We start from the raw sequence: 12,187 nt of genomic DNA on the forward strand, positions 1-12,187 counted from the left end.
GCAGGTCTCTTCGGAAAATAATTATTTCCTGTGCCCAATAAGAAATTGCTATTTCCCCTTTAAAGTCCAGATATAAGATAAATGTTCGGACGTAATCGGCGGAACTAATTCTTAATACGAATTTTCTCCCTTTGAAAACTCACTTGTGAAAGACTAAGCAGTCTGAATAGGCCTTTTCAACTTTTTTTTATTCATTCCATTACGATTAAGAATAATTAAAAATCATTTCTGTTTCACTAGCTCCCCGCCACATTTTGAATAAACGTTGATGAATGACGCCAAAGATTGAAAGGGCCAAAATCTCTCAATTAATTTTTTTTAAAGAAACCTTTTCTGAAAGGTACAAACGAGTTTTAAGACGTTACTTATTGCTCAATAGCTTATTTTCTATTTCTTTTTCGTTACTTAACTTCTGTATATTTAAAAAGGGAAAAAATTAATCGACAACTCGTAACCGATTTGGTCCTTTCGTATTTTTCAAATTATTTTTTTGGTAATCTATTTACTAAATCAGTTTAGGTGATAATTAAAAAGTTAAGTGGCAGCCCGAATGTAACGGGGTGGGTCGATCCTTTTTATAATTTTTTTTAATCGAATTAAAAAAAATTGCAATGTTTCGAGGGGTCATTGAAACTTGGAGACTGTCTACTAAAAGAGTGGAGTTGTATTTGGACAAAACTGGGCCAATAATTCCTGTTTATCGCAATTTAGATGGTAGATACGCTTTCGTACTTCAACGTTGAAATTGCGAAAAATCGAAGGTAATTTATTTCACAAAACTGTCTAGCCATTATTTGGTAGATATTTCTCGGAATCGAATCTAATTAAACAGAATCGGAAAAAGTGTAAGAATAGGGAAAAATAGGGAGCAATTTAAAAGGAACTGGGATACGCATTTTAACTAAATTATAAAAAAAAATTATTTAGTTTTTAATGATGCTAATAAATGCCCTTTTTCTATCGTACTTAAATTTTTTACTATTTTGTAAACTGCCATTGCTATTTTACTTTTATTAGAAAGAGTCACCTTTACACAAAAACACATGGTTAGGAAATTCATTAACTATTAAGTTAATGAATTTCCTAACCTTGTATTTTTGTGTAAAGGTGACTCCTTGGGTTGTGATTTAACTAAAAAACGTTTTGTTGCAAAGTTGGAATTACAACGTTGCAATAAATGAGCATAACTTTTAAGTATCTTTATAATAATCGCAGAATGCATTCTTAACCTATAGCAAAATTACATTTATAAAATTTTCGAGATAAATTTAAATTCGCTGATCTTTCTTCCGGATTTAATGAAAACAGGGTACTTTAGGAACCAAATCCCGATTTTAGGGAGCATAGATAAAAATAAGGTACATAAGGGACCAAATCCCGATTTTATAGGGAGCATAGATAAAAATAAGGTACATAAGGGACCAAATCCCGATTTTAGGTGACATTTAAAATTAGGTTACTTTGAATACCAAATTCCAATTTCAGGGTAGTTTAGGGACATGGTAGAAAAATATGGACTTTTATAGGGTTCGTACGAAATTTTCGGATTTCAAATCCCTGACTTCTGGTAATTAATTTTTGGCAAAATCCCTGACCTTTTTGGTAATATTCCAGCTAAATTTAATAATTTCATGTTTTCATAAAAAAAAGTACAGAGTGAAACAATATTTTTTAATATCACAAACTGAATTATATTTAATAAGAGCATACTGAGAGTGTCTCTCTCCTCTCTCGGGAAAAGGTGCCAGACATCAGCGCGCGAGACAAGATACTTAATTTACTCTGCCATGCAAAGTTTGTTGACTATGAAAATCCCTGACTTATCCCCGACATTGTAGAAAAATAGGGACTTTTAGGTAAACGGTACATTTAATAATAATAATAATCAGCTAGGATAATACCCAAAGCACCACCTTAGGCCCAAGTAATCTAGCGACCTTTAATGCCTGTAAAGAGGTGGCTGGGTTACAATGCGTAGGAGGGTGGTAGCAAGCCCTTCATGCCACGAGAGCCAACAGCTCCTTACACTCACTATTACCGTTAACTTCTAGAAGTTTTTATGGGAAGGGGAAACCGAAGAACTCAGGGGAAAACCCCAATAACCAGTGGCGAGAGAACTTTCAAACTCAACGTAGAAATAGTAGTTCAAAGTTTTCACCCAGATCCACATGTTGGGATCGAACCCGGCTGCTCTCGCTGCGAGGCGTAAGCGCTAACCACTCCGCCACCCCAGTTATTTATGCAACTGAAATATTTTAATTCGAAAGTAGTATTTTTTCAATCGTGTTCTTTATCGCTCAAAGCGTTGTCCATTGCGATCTCCTTGCATCGGACATAGTTACCGTAAAACTTCCCGTCGCGTGCATTGACTTAACTACGGAGTGATTTAGAAAGGTATTAATCACAACGCGGCGCTGTCTGTGACCTCCCTATCATTTACTCTTCCGCGACATCATTCGCGGCGCAGGCTCCCAACAGGCGGACGCACTACGTGTAAGGTTTATCCATTAAATTCTCTTCCTCTGTGCTCTTGTTTTTCCACGAGAGGTCGCTGCTAACAGAGAGTGGCGGCCGGTGATCGGTCAATGTCAGTTCGCGGCCAGAGAGAGAGGGAGAAGATGGCGGGATTGGCCGATAAGGAGCCAATTCATTCATATTCTTCTCAACGCTTTTACAGGGTTCGTACAAAATTACCGGAATTAAATTCCCTGACATTTCCAGGTTTTCCCTGACCAAATTGCAAAGTGTCCCTGGCCATTTTTGTAGAATTAATTTATGTTTTGAGGTAAAATCTTTAAAAATATTTATTATGTATTTTTAATACATCTTTCAAAAATTTATTCGCCGAATTTTTTTGGGGTCATTTTAAAATTCCCTTACTTTTTGGGGTCATTTTCAAATTCCCTAACTTTTCCCTGACATTTTGGAATCATTTTAAAATTCCCTGACCATTTGCAATCATTTTAAAATTCCCTGACATTTCCAGGTTTTCCATTTATTCCAGGTCGTGTACGAACCCTGTATTATCTTACGTCTTTAGTTCGTGCCCGAACCCAAAAATGCGTCATTTTTAAACAGACAAACTCTCGAGTTTAGCTTGTTTATAATAACTGCAGGTTCTAAATTGATGGTGTTAGTACGTCGATGTGACGTTATTCGTTGGATTAATTCCTAATTGCTGTCAGATTCATGTGACAAGAACACGTTGACAGGGTGACCAGGGAAAGGCTTTGATAATTTTATAGGAAAAAAAGGAATTTTAGTCTTTTAGAGGATAATTATAGGAAAATAGATTAAACTCAATAGGTGAATTATAGGAAACTCAATAGGTGAATTATAGGAAACTCAATAGGTGAATTAAAGGAAAATATAGGACAATATATAGGAAAATATAAGAAAAATAATAAGGTAATTATTGCATATCGATATACTTTGACTCGAATCACCTAGAATATTGATAATTGTTTCTTGTATTATTGGATCACTTAGCGGATTTACAAAGCCCGTACATTTCAAGATTTTGTTCGAAAATGGCAGTGTTTTCACTAACTATTTCCCTATAATCTCACGGTCTTTTGAAAATGAAATAACTTTTTGGTAAGTGTCATGAAACATCTATAGATGTTTCATGACATTTACCAAAAAGTTTATTTATAGGAACTTATTGGAAGGCATTCAAAATATAGGAAATATAGGAAGTCTGGTCACCCTGCGTTGATTCCGCGGTAGACGAAGGCTAAGTAGGCACACACTGCACCCTACGGCATCACCGTGTCCAATCAGATGTGGCCAATTTACATATAATTTGTCTGTAATAAAATTAACCGCCTATATATTTAAAATTATAACCACAAATGGTTTCCGTCTACGCTTTTTCAAGTATGTAACTTTTTATCTGATGGCACTACCCATCGAATTCAATTATTCTCGTTGAAGTTTGAACGACAATTTAAAATCGGTTAGTTCGGGTATACCATAAGATAAGACCACTAAATATGACACTTTGGTAAAGTTTTGAATATTAATCAGCTAGGCTAATACCCAAGGCACCACCTTAGGCCTAAGTCATCAAGTGACTTTTAAAGCCAATAAGTCATAGCAACGTCAAAATACATCAAAACTAATTATTGTTTCTGGATATATAATTGCCTGCAAGGCTTAAATAAATTTTACTCGATTTCATATTGAAAAATAACGCTTATGTTTTGAAAATAATGATGAACTCACTTCAAGGCTAGATGTAATACGATTTTACCTACGTTTGTTCAGTATTATGAGAGTCTAAATTAAGAAGAATGTCAAAACTACTAAATTTTCGGATGATAGATTTGCAAATCAGTGAGTATGCAAAAATGCATAGGCAAAGCTAAGTGTCACGCTTATTAATATTACGTTACTTATGAGTGTACTTATAAGGCGATGTCATAACGATCTGATATTTAGCCTTAAGAAAATCAGAATATAATTCAGTAATTCGGGTAGAAATCGCCATAATTAAACTTTTAGCCATTTGCAATTTCGCGTGGTCAGAGTTCGACGTTCTTCGCGATGTACAGTTCTTGCCAATTCCTTTTAGCTCAGGCCCTCGAGCGGGTTCAATACAATTACCGGACATTAGGAGCGAGTGACAGAGGAGGGTGAATGCTGTTTGGCGAAATGGAACGGTGATATTTAGATGGGGAGGGGGGGGGGCTCGTTTCGGGAAGAGAGCTTAACTCGATTAAGTGAAAAAGGGGTGAAAATTAGGGCCAGCAGAATGCCCTTTTTTCGTCGGGGCTCTAAACGGATTACAGTTTTTCTAGACGATGAATATTTTGTCGCGTTCGTTCCACCATTTTCAACTTGGTTGGGGAAAAAGTTGGGTTTATCGGCTTACCGATTCCCCCCTCTCCTAAAGCCATAAGTAACGTAATAACCGTAAGTATGATATTTCCTTCTTTTTAAATCACCTACTCAAATGGAGAAGTGTTCGTTAGTTAGGTACCATCTTAGGCTGCTAGGCCTAGTAAAAGTTCACCAATTTGTATTAAATTTTTGGAATAACTAGGTCCACCTAAGACCTCTAATCCTGACGAAGCCCGAATTTTATAATCCCATTTGAGGTTCGAGATATTTGAGGTCAAAGTTTATAACACGCGAATCAATTGAGAACACACAAAAAAATGTCATTCATTTAAATATATTCAGTATTTTCGTGCGATTTTATGTAAAAACTCAAGATATTAAAACTCCAAATATTCAGCTGCCAAAATAGTTTTTTTTCTCAGTACCATAAAATAAACTGAAATCAGATTGTAATGCCGAGGGAACCTTATTCAACACTGACACTCTCGCCCAGCTCGGACTCACTACCAAAATGAGTAGTGTATTATCGTCTTTGGTTGCAATATATTTTCGTTCCCAATTTTCGTTGGTTCAAATACTCTAGCAAGCAGACATAATTTTTAACTTTAATTTTCATATAGTAACCTACTCTAAGTAATAGTAAGTGTAGGGAGATATTGGCTCGCCCGTTGCGAAGGGCAGTATAACCCGGCCATCTAAATTAATGGCTTTAAAAGTCGCTCCAAGACTTGGGCCTAAGGTGGTGGGTATTAGCCTAGCTAATTATCATTATTTTTCATTAATTACTATTATCTAACTTCACATTATTAATGAAAACAGTACCAAAAACTAGGTCTATCTATAATTCACGATTTTCATAGACCCAGGAAAAGACACAAGATGACGCAATCCACATTTAGTCTGCACAGTGCACACTTCGCTTTCGGCATATTTAGACCCTAGGAGGCTCTGTGCAGAGCTAAATCTTGATTAGGCAATAGCTCTAAAAATCAGTTCGGTAATAATTTTAGCTAATTTCAAATTGTCATACTTATTGTTATTATGTTACTTATGCTTAAAAGGGATTCAGCTTTTTCCGTTTGCCATACAGATCGAAAGATAGAGTGGGAAATTTAATACAGACACTCCGTCCTTGCCAATTACGCGTAGAGGTATCCGCGGCCTTCAGCTTCTCAGCGTGTATGTATTTTGGGAATATGCAAATTATATATAGAAAAAAATTGTATTTTCAAAGAATACAAATAGTCGGTACGCGTAAAAAGTGAAAATATTTAATCGAAATTTTGCTATTTTCCCCGGCTATACGGTAAACGACTGTCCAAATCAACTATATTTAGTTTAATAAGAGACAAAGCTATTGTTACGAAATAAGTATAGAGTGTAAACACAGACGTAGTACCAGAAGTAAATAATACATTTCTGTGGATATAAGTACTCATCTGCCTATGTTATTCGTTTGAAATATAAAGGTTCATACAAATATTGGCCAACCGATTTCCCTGACTTTTCTGTCGGCAATTTAATTCCCTGATATTTCGCGCAGGGTGACCACAGTTTTTTCACAATCAAATTCCCTGACTTTTCCAGGTGTTCCCTGACCATCTAAGAAGATTTTCGCTGAATTATTTTGAGCTAATATTTTGTATTTTTTAACCCATGTTTTAAAAAAAAAAAGTTTCCTTGGCAACCGAAATTAAATTCCCTGACATTTCCCTGATTTTTTGACTATTTTTTAAAATTCCCTGACTTTTCCTGACCATCTCCGGAGATTTTCACTGACTTATTTTGTGCTAAAATTTTGTATTTTTTAACCTATATTTTAGAAAAGGTTTTCTGTTGGCAACCGAAATTAAATTTCCCTGATTTTTAGACTAATTTTTCAAATTCCCGGACTTTTCGCTGATTTTTATACCCATATTCAAATTCCGACTTTTCCGGGAATTTCAGGTTTTCCAGGTACCGTGGCAACCCTGTCCCGGTTTTCCAGGTCTGTATGAATCCTGATTACGTAAAATCGCAGGATCGTAAATAATTTTTACAGGAAACGTACTTTATAAACACGTAAATATCCCTCCATTTTATATCCTCAAACAGGCGGTAAATTTTGAGTGGTGAATTCGCGCCAATTGAACAGTACTTGGCTTGCAAAGGTACACGTTTATTAAGCTAAAAAAATTATCCTATTGGGACACGTTTAATTTCTAGACCTTAAAAATAATTATCTCGTAAAAGATACGTTATAAAATTAGCGCGCATTTTAATACGTTTTCTAGTACCGTTAATTTAAAAAGATAGTATGAAAATAGCATTGATACTTACATGGAGACTACCCGAGGTGGTTATCACCGATTTTGTTGAAACTCGGGGGTTATGATAGTATGAAAATAGCCAAAGGGAAAAGTTGCAATGGGCTTTAGTTTTCCGATGGCAACCGAAAATCTTTCTGATCTCTCAAAACAAAAAAAAATCTCCATTTAAAAAGCATGGGATTTTCTCGGTTTCACTTACTTAAAATTAAATTTTCAAAACCTATTTTGGGTAAAATTGATCAATTTTGGTTAAATTTTAACAAAATTTGCGTAATCGAGAAAATCCCATGCTTTTTTAAATGGAGAGGTCAAAAACATTTTCGGTTGCCACAGGAAAACTTTTCCCTTTTGTAATTTTCATACTACCATTAGGTCTACCTAACCCCCGAGTTTCAACAAAATCGGTGAAAACCACCTCGGGTAGTCTCCTTGTTAGAGCGTTTATTTTGCAAAACAAATATGATCGGTGACGTCGCGGTATTTTTTCATTGACGTCAATGAAACGTCACAGAGCGTCCTAATAAAATCGCCAAAGCTAGATCCGTCCATTAACTGTGGTGCTAATATAAAAAAAGTATAATTTGAAATAGCAATTTCAACAACCCTCGGACAATTCTATCTTCCACCTCTCATTCATTGTTCATCCTTAAAAGTATTTTGATAAGCCAACAGACAATGCCGTTATCTGTACGTGGCATGCCTAGCCACAGCCGCGTAAGATATTAGCTTCTCCCTCGTACCGAACCCCACTTGACAGTTACGCTTACGAAAAAGAGAGCGCTACCGCGCCGTATCTCTAGTTGAGAATGAACTGTCAGGTGAAGGCGCGTTCGAAAATCTACTTCGCAGGCTTAAATATATTCCCCATTGTTTATCTAGCCGCTTCCTCCGGAACGAACCTCTCTGTTTCGCGGGAGGGGGTGACACGGAGGTGGAGGGGGGCGAATAAAAGGACTCCCTTGTCATCCTCCGTAGGATGATTGCGTCACAGCGCACGCGCCACGTGAGCGCCGGCAGACGGAACCGAAATCTAGATTCCTGGCTAGGAGCCAAATAACTGGCTTTGGCGCCGGCACGCTCGGGGAAGGGTTACTTACTGGCTGCCCTAATCTCAGCCCCGTATTGCCTTTTGTAATAAGCTGCTGCACCGCGTGAAGACTATCAAAGCTATATCGCAAATAGTGCCCGCGATTTTTACTAATTAGTTTTTGTAAAAATGTTATCATTTTCTTTATAGTTTCATTGATTAGCTGCGAAGATAAAACAGGGTTGCCACAAAATTTTCAGATTCAAATTCCCTGTTTTCCCTGACCATTTTAACAGATTTTCCTTGACTTATTAAGGCCAAATTTTTTCTTGTATATTTTACTTTAATCATAAGTTAATAAATTTAGATGAACTTATATTTCAGTAAAAAGGTTATTGCAATGTTGAAAAAATTAGCCAAACATTCAAGGAAATCAATGATAATCGTGGAATTTGTCATATATCATAAGAGTTAAATTACCTTCAAAAAGTGCCCAGATAAAATTGAATTCCCTGACTTTTCCCTGAATTTTTACCAATTCTTAAAATTCCCTGACATTTCCCTGACTTTTTGGGCCCATTTTTAAATTCCCAGACTTTTCCCTGATTTCCCTGACGTGTGGCAACCCTGTAAAAAAATCAGCTACAGGGAATAATTAATTTCGAGGGGTCCGACATTCGTCAAAATATCGTACGCTCTAGAGAAAAATTATTTTAGAAATCTGGAAATCAACTTTAAAATCTAGAAATCTATGCGAATATCAGTTACAAAATCTCGAAATCGGGCCAAAAAAAAACAGAAATAAACACATAAATCTCAAAATAAGTTTGCGATTTCTTTCAAGGTTAAAAATCCCTTACGCAAAATGTCGATCCCCTATGTCAATACGATTTTCAGTTACTAACTCAGCTTCTAAAAATTAATACCGAGGTGCCATCTGTTGAAACGTTTATGAAGCAGTCGACGTAAAAGCGGCCATGACATTATTCGGTCTATTTTAAAATTCACACCAAGCCTCAAAATTTTCAGATTCAAATTCTCTATTTTACATCAGAATTTAAAAATTTTAAATGGACTTATTGCAATGTGGAAAAATTTGGACAAACTTTCAAGGATATAAATGATAATCACAGAATTTGTCATACATCTTGAGTAAAATTACCTTCAAAAAGTTTCAAGATAAAATTGAATTCCCTGACTTTTCCCTGAATTTTTACAAATTCTTAAAATTCCCTGACCTTTCGTTGAATTTTAACAAATTCGTAATTTCCCTGTCCTTTCCATGAATTTTAACAAATTCTTAAAATTCCCTGACCTTTCCCTGAATTTTTACAAATTCGTAAATTCCCTGACCTTTCCCTGAATTTTTACAAATTCTTAAAATTCCCTGACCTTTCCCTGAATTTTAACAAATTCCTTAATTCTCTGACCTTTCCCTGAATTTTTACAAATTCTTAAAATTCCCTGACCTTTCCCTGAATTTATACAAATTCGTAAATTCCCTGACCTTTCCCTGAATTTTTACAAATTCTTAAAATTCCCTGACCTTTCCCTGAATTTATACAAATTCGTAAATTCCCTGACCTTTCCCTGAATTTTTACAAATTCTTAAAATTCCCTGACCTTTCCCTGAATTTTAACAAATTCCTTAATTCTCTGACCTTTCCCTGAATTTTAACAAATTCCTTAATTCTCTGACCTTTCCCTGAATTTTAACAAATTCGTAAATTCCCTATCCCTGAATTTTTACAAATTCTTAAAAAATTCCCTGACTTTTTAGGCCCCATTTTTAAATTCCCTGATTTCCCTGACGTGTGGCAACCCTGCCTAAATATAAATGAAGTCCGCGATCGCTAAGAAGGTCTGTTTAGAATCCGACGAAATTCGAAAACGTTTCAAACGTGACGTGACTTAAAATCACATCATTTTATTTATTAACGTGAGCGTTTTCGGTTTATAATAGTAACGCCTATAGCGATTTACGGAGAGTGAAAATCCGATTTGTTTATTAGGCACTCGCGTATTTAAATCATTCCTTTTTCGAAGAGGAAGCGCTAGACGCTCTTGTTCCTTGATTTATTTACTTTCCTTTTTAAACGCGGCATTAACACGCGATAGCGTTGAATTTTATTTTCGGTTTGCGGTTGTCCTTTTCCCGAATGCGAGTCTATCCGGGGCAACGTTGCGGGATTGTTGTGAGCGGGCGGAAACTCTCCGTCGTTTCCTGATGGAAATTGAAGGGCAACGTCCTGCTATCAACAGCGGCCCCTCCCCAGATCTCTCTCGACCAGAGTCTCGTTGACAGCTCGCGGATTTCATTTTTATCCGAGTTGTGGGTTTTGTTGATTAAAATGCCTAATTTATAAGGCGGTTATTGCGCTTGTGGATTTCTCAGGGAAGGTATTTTAAATGATTCTAAACGATTAGTTCTGCGGGGGAAATTTTAGAAGAGTTCCATCCACTATAGTTTTTCCCGGCTTCATTGACTAATTGATTTTCCTGATATTTAAAGGTTTTCCACTGATATTTACCTGATAAATTCAGGTTTTTCCACTGATATTCCCCGTTTTTCATTGATATTTCCTAGTTTTCCACTGATATTCCCTGTTTTTTCATTGATATTTCCAGGTTTTCCACTGATATTCCCCGTTTTTTCATTAATATTTCCTGGTTTTCCCACTGATATTCCCAGTTTTTTCATTGATATTTCAAAATTTTCCACTGATATTTCCTGGTTTTCCACTGATATTCCCCATTTTTTCATTGATATTTAAAGGTTTTCCACTGATATTTACCTGATAAATTCAGGTTTTTCCACTGATATTCCCCGTTTTTCATTGATATTTCCTAGTTTTCCACTGATATTCCCTGTTTTTTCATTGATATTTCCAGGTTTTCCACTGATATTCCCCGTTTTTTCATTAATATTTCCTGGTTTTCCCACTGATATTCCCAGTTTTTTCATTGATACTTCAAAATTTTCCACTGATATTTCCTGGTTTTCCACTGATATTCCCCATTTTTTCATTGATATTTCCTGGTTTTCCACTGATATTCCCCATTTTTTCATTGATATTTCCCTCATCTTTCCAGATGCAAGAGCAACAATGGTTTTAAGGTAAACTCAATAAAAACTAACGTTCAATCTCATTACGCGTAGCTATCTGTATGCAAGGCCGCCGAAAGCGGGGCCGGGCCAAAGTAAAATATAGATTCCGGGTCCCTTGAGAGCCATTACTACTGGAAATAGTTACATTTTTTCGAAGAGAAACCCCGGGATAAATTTACCTCGTTTGTTCAAACCCTATGTTGTACGGGCCCGGGTAATTGGTACCGACTTCCCGCATGTCTTGCCGGGTTTGTCTGTACGAACCCTGGACTCCATTACTCGAACGTATTCCGTCTAGTAGGCATTGTATCCGTAAGCCTTTGTAAGTTTTCAGGGTTGCCACAATATTATCAGATTCAAATTCCCTGACTATGCCCAGTTTTCCCTGACCATTTGAAGTTATTTTCCCTGACTTTTCAAGGTCAAAATTAGACAGTTTTTAACTTTTACGTTTATCAGTTTATGAATTTAACCAACTTATATTTCAGTACAAAAAAATATTTCGACGTTAAAAAACCTTTCACGGATCTAAATAATAATAACCGAATATGCCATAAAATTACCTTAAAAATGGGTCAAGATTAAACTTAATTTCCTGACCTTTCCCCTGAATTTTTACAAATTCTTAAAATTCCCTATCCCTGAATTTTTACAAATTCTTAAAATTCCCTATCATTTCCCCTGAATTTTTATAAATTCTTAAAATTCCCTATCATTTACCCTGAATTTTTACAAATTCTTATAATTCCCTAACATTTCCCCTGAATTTTAATAAATTCTTAAAATTCCCTATCCCTGAATTTTTACAAATTCTTAAAATTCCCTAACATTTCCCATGATTTTTTATAAATTCTTAAAATTCCCTAACATTTCCCCTGAATCTTTATAAATTCTTAA

At 35.8% G+C, this 12,187-nt stretch overlaps 1 protein-coding gene across 3 annotated transcripts in view; it reads right to left on the reverse strand.

Moving 5' to 3' along the window:
• Window positions 1-12,187, reverse strand: part of LOC149924971 (uncharacterized) — a 126,673-nt gene that overhangs the window by 61,923 nt on the left and 52,563 nt on the right. The window contains exon 1 of one of the 3 annotated variants that reach the window (XM_090161250.1): window positions 7,165-7,263. The exons of the other annotated variants lie outside the window; for them this stretch is intronic. The gene's annotated coding sequence lies outside the window, so the exon portion shown is untranslated. Of the gene's footprint in view, window positions 1-7,164; window positions 7,264-12,187 lie in introns of those variants that run through there. 3 annotated transcript variants of the gene reach the window in all.

The sequence above is a fragment of the Leiobunum rupestre genome, chromosome 10 (genome assembly GCF_980474605.1).
Source record: "Leiobunum rupestre chromosome 10, qqLeiRupe1.1.hap1, whole genome shotgun sequence".
Taxonomy (NCBI): domain Eukaryota; kingdom Metazoa; phylum Arthropoda; class Arachnida; order Opiliones; family Sclerosomatidae; genus Leiobunum; species Leiobunum rupestre.